This window comes from Rutidosis leptorrhynchoides, chromosome 5 (genome assembly GCF_046630445.1).
Source record: "Rutidosis leptorrhynchoides isolate AG116_Rl617_1_P2 chromosome 5, CSIRO_AGI_Rlap_v1, whole genome shotgun sequence".
Taxonomy (NCBI): Eukaryota; Viridiplantae; Streptophyta; class Magnoliopsida; order Asterales; family Asteraceae; genus Rutidosis; species Rutidosis leptorrhynchoides.
The window spans coordinates 278,454,504-278,460,099 of NC_092337.1; the positions used below are offsets into that span (position 1 = coordinate 278,454,504).

The 5,596-nt window shown below is 31.4% G+C and overlaps 1 pseudogene; it reads right to left on the minus strand.

Moving 5' to 3' along the window:
- Nucleotides 1–3,293: 3,293 nt before the first annotated feature.
- Nucleotides 3,294–5,198, minus strand: LOC139849393 (putative F-box/FBD/LRR-repeat protein At4g03220; annotated as a pseudogene).
- Nucleotides 5,199–5,596: the final 398 nt, after the last annotated feature.

Below are 5,596 nucleotides of genomic sequence, written 5' to 3' on the forward strand. Positions count from 1 at the left end.
TACCGGATGCTTTAGTACTTCAAAATTTATATCATATCCGAAGCTATAATCCATAATTTCCTTAGCTCTATCCCGCTCGTAAAACCCGTTTTGTAAATACTTGGGCAAAACCTCGTCGTAGATACTAATACTAATAATACTAATGGTAATAATAATAATAATAATAAAATTAATAATAATTATTTTATGTATATATGCTTGAGAGATCGAGAGAAATGAATGTGTGAAATGAATTCATGCAAAATGGTCGAGCTTTATAGATGTGGCCTGATTTTGGATGCCATGCGATCGCATGGCTGTATAGGCTATTTCCCATGCGATCGCATAGGATAGCTGTCCAGCACTTAATCGAGTTTTTATCTCTTCTGCCGATAGTTTTATTAATATTATATATAAATATAATTAATTTAAATAATTATATATATATATATATATATATATATATAATATTATATTCTAGTGCATAGTTAAAATATAAAATTTGTTCTGATGATCTGCACGTTGGAAAAAGGTTTAAGTCTCGGTTCTAGTTTTTCGAACGACATTTCATACGCTTAGAAAACTTGTACTTTACATTTCGTGACTCGTACCCTTGTCAAAATATAGCCTTAAATCATTGATAAACTATATTACACGAAGTGTAACTTATACCTTTGAGTGTTTTGGTCATTTACTTCCGTAAATCAACTTTTCATTGTTTATTAAAATATATTTAATAATATATTTAAAATATTACTTAAATCAAAACGTTTTATAACTATATTAATATTACATTGTAACATATATATGTATATATATATATATATGTGTATATATATATATACATACATATATATACATATATATATATATATATATATATATATATATATATATATATCTTTATTTAGGAATATAATTTATATATATAATTGGAATATTTATTTAGTTTTCAAAACCAGTTATATTTCAAAGTCCGTTTTATATAATTTAAACTCGTTTAAATAATAGAAGTTATTATATCAAATAATATTTTTAATAATATGAAAACTAAATAATTAATTTACCAAGGGACACGAGGCAATCACTGTAAAGCATGCTTTTGAAAATTAAACGAGAATCTTCACTAACTTTTGACTAACTCTCATTATGGACACTTTATTCAAATCATGAAAATTATTTCACCACTTATTCCGAATTCTTTTAAAAAGGAATAATTTCTCAAATCAACGAGGACCTCACAATAGAGACCCGTAATCATAATTCAATGTATCTGATAATTCAATCGTTTGATATTATCTTTTAATTCCATTGGTAAATACGATCATGTAAAGTATTATACCTAATACTTTGTTTACGTTTTCAATATACACACACACACACACAAACAAACACACACACACACACACACACACACACACACACATATATATATATATATATATATATATATATATATATATATATATATATATATATATATATATATATATATATATATATATATATATATATATATATATATATATATATACAATCAAATCCATTTGTATAATGGTTCGTGAATCGTCGGAATTTGGTCGAGGTTAAATGAATGTATGAACAAAATTTAAAATTCTTGAAATTCAACCTAACAAACTTTGCTTATCGTGTCGGAATAATATAAAGATAAAGTTTAAATTTGGTCGGAAATTTCCGGGTTATCACAGCAAGCTTCCTTCTAAGACATTGCCACCACCGTGATGCTTCAAGTGAATGTGAGGCATTTTTTAGAATGGAGCTTATTGCTTCTTTTTTTTTTTTTGTACTACACGGATTACAGAATTAGAAGTTATACATCATAATTAAGTAATTAATTTAGGTTGTTCATTTACCGGTGAAGGAGTATGTCATAGATACTAGTGTAAAGTTATGGATTAGTGATAAGAAGGAAATGCTCAGGTACACACTGTTAAATTGGAAACATATGTCATGAATAAGAATAGTCTAAGATTGTAGCAATGATGCTCGTAGTATTATGATGTGTACATAAAGGATATTGAGATAAAAATGATTTCACAAAGATAGTCATGACTCGCTTTCTAAAAAAAACATAGTCATGACTCGATAACTTGAACATCATAAAAGTGCTAATGATACAGTCAACAACCACTATATAACAGTTACAAGTAAAGGTACAAGACACAAAAGTAAGATCCAAAAACAACTGCAATAAAGTCAAGGTATGACGATAATAACCTAACATTTTCATGGAAAATATAACCTAACCCAACGAGGACAAATATCTTCAAGTTGACATGATCTGCATGGGTTAGAATAGAGATCATAACCATAAAAAAGCATAAACCAAAAGCATTGCATAGTTTAATTAAAAAAGCAACAATTTCAAAGACACCATGACTGCAAAAGTACACAATTTTCACGTTAGCACTTTAACTGTGTACTACTGTTCAATTTTAGAATCAATAGGTAATCACATTTAGGTTCAAGATACTCCCCAAATTATTATTGATAATTTGCATAAATTAGAAAATGCAACTTCTATTTACATCAACTGATATTAGAAAATACAATTTGAAGAGAAAGAATGAAACAGTTACATCACTGGGATATGTTGCATAAATAAAAAGTCACCTGGGCAAGTGGTTCACACTTCATGGAATTGGGTTGATACTTGAGTTGAGGTGGTGGGTGTGGGAACCTGACATAAAAATGGTGAAAATCCAGATTTTGTATTACAACTATCAAATTTGGAAAATGAGGTCCCATTTGGTTATAAATGGGCCCACATTAGTTGAATTTTATAATAAGCATATAGAAATATAGAATTAGAACAGAATGATATAAAGATTAAAGAAAAGAAGAAAGAATCAGTCTTGTTAAAAGTATCTGAAGTTTACTTTTATTGAGCACAAGCACAGCCTACTAGGTCATTTTTACCCGAAGAAGAAAAAAGGGTTAATAACTATTGTTGTTATACTATTGTTTTCTTTTTAAATCATCTTATAACTAAATTAAGATTTGTAGAAATAAAATTGAATGGGCAAAAAAGAAAAGTCTGTAGGTAAACCAACCCGACTCTGCCTTTTTAATCCCCTATTAAAAATGAATCAATTCAACCAAAACCCTATAACCCGCTCATCTAGCCACCTTCAGAAACTATGAATAAACAAAGACAAATATGGAATTCAAAACTTACAATGGTTGATGAAGATGACGTTTGTGATGGCAGAGGATGCTTAGTGCAGGAAACATCTTCAGATGTTGAAGAAGTATCTGTGCAAACTGCATCAACAATTTTGTCGAGGAATTTATCATTTGCGGCCTGATGTGCAATCAGTGCTTCTGCTTGTTGAAGCTGGCGAGAGTAGCGTGTTTCCATATGTTTCCTTTGTAGTTTCCATCTGTTTCCTAGTCATATTCTCCTCTATTTGACCTCTCTCGGATTCAATTTGTAACATTTTTTTGTTGGTCCATACTTGTATATCATCCACAAGGTTCTCAAAAACTACTCTAGCCTTATCGATAGCCTGGTTTCTCTCGGTAAGTATATTTTCTTGCTTTAGTGATGCTTCTATTTCCTTCATAACATCTTCAATGTCTGAAACCATTTTGGCATTCAGCTCTTTCAATTTCATTGCTTCTGTAGGTATTTCCTGCAAATTAACAAGAATAGTACTATAATTGAACCCACAGTATTGAAAATCACAGGCAGTAATAAAATCGATACGTGTAGGGTATGTAAAGATACCAAATTGATGAAAGTACCTTCATGATGAATGTGGCGTTTGGAGAGTTCTCAAGCAGGAAATTCCTAGCTTCAATAGACATCTTAAGTTTGCATGTATCTCTCTTGCCAGAGTCTATATGCAACCTAATCATGTTGCTAAAGGGCGAAGGCTGAGCATATAGTAGATTCGGGAATGAGGAAATACACTGCAAACATAGAGGTTATTTATGAATATATACATATATATATACATAACAAGTTGTATACCCATTCTCCTACAAAAGAATGACTCATTAAAAAAGATATTTCAGGGCATCTAGTTAGGTCATCTGTTGAAAAGGCATGATCAAAAATTACCAAACCAATTATGGCACAGTTAATCAAAGCCACCCATTATACACTTATAGTTGGTAGATGAATATGGAAATAAATATGAATACAAAAAACTACTTCTTTTCCATTTAACTGTAGTTACCAACTCTGATTATTTACACACATAAATGGTGTCAGACTGTTACAGAAGGATTATCAGACAATTAACATATCATTATAGTTGTAGCTATACATAGTTGTACCTCAACAATGTCTAAGTTAAGCGTCAGACATTTGGCACTATGGAGTTGTTGAAGCTTATATACCACTTTAGGACAATACATGTACAAACTGACAATACATGTACAAACTGACAGTCAAGTTGTTCACATAATTAACACATTTTTTAAAACCATCGTGGAGGATGGTAGCCTTTGTAGCAGAATGATGAAAGTCCTGATGGAATATTCAAGTCATTGATCAAGGATTCAGTTATAGTGAGATTCTCAAGTTGATGTGCAATCACATTGATAACATTTGATTATTTGTGATTAAGAAGTTGGAGATTAGAAATTCGAGGGGTGATAATGTCAAAAACCTTTGCCTTGACCTTAACACGTTCTAAAGTGAGGTTCTCTAAGTTGAAACACTTAGAGAACAGATCCATGGATTCACATTCATCGTCACACAATGAGATCTCTTTTAAATACAAAGTCGTTAAAGCTGGAAAATCCCATGGTGTTTTGAGTGTAAGGCAAGGTTCATAAATGTAGGTTTTAAAAGTGACATGCTTAAGAGTTTGGGAGCTAAAGAGACAAGGAGGAAATTCATAGTGGTTTTTAGGATCACAAATAACAGATAGTTCTTGTACATTGTGAGAAAACGTATAATTTACAATCTTTCTCACAAAAACTTGAGAAGCTGCTCCACGGAAATTTAGTTTTACTGAGGACACTTCTACTTGATGATTGCGGTGAGACAGAACATGGGTCACGAATTTGGAGAACTTGGGTAAAGTTTTAAATCCATTAATTGAAAATTCGTGGCAGGGCATTGATGTCCAGATAAGCTTCCATTTTAAAGACAACAACAAACACGTTTGAACAACAAATTTGGTGTCAAAGTGAGAGAGGATTTGATGAATAAGCTCAAGAGGAAAGCTGCTCAATATCTTCATTGAGCGCTGTTAGATGTGAAGGAAATTAAAACAAAGAGAAATTTGGATCAGGATGAATGTCATGTTTGGTGACTTAGGGTTACCATTGGTGACATCATGTGTCATATGTAAGATTGGTGAAACAAATAATCCATGTTTCAACACGTGAAAGCATGTGTCACTACATTAGAATTAAGATCGAAGGTTTATTGGAGCTGTTGTAATTATATGTCACGTGTGGTGACATTATCCTCACCAAATGTGAGGTTGCAACTTGTCCAGCAAGTTGAGAACACGTATTTCTTTTTTTAAGTTGTCCTATAAATATAACCCCATGTAACCTGTAGATGTGTGCACAAAACTAATAAAGAAGAATCTCTAGTTTGCGCCCGTGGACTAAACCCTTCTCCGTGTTTGGA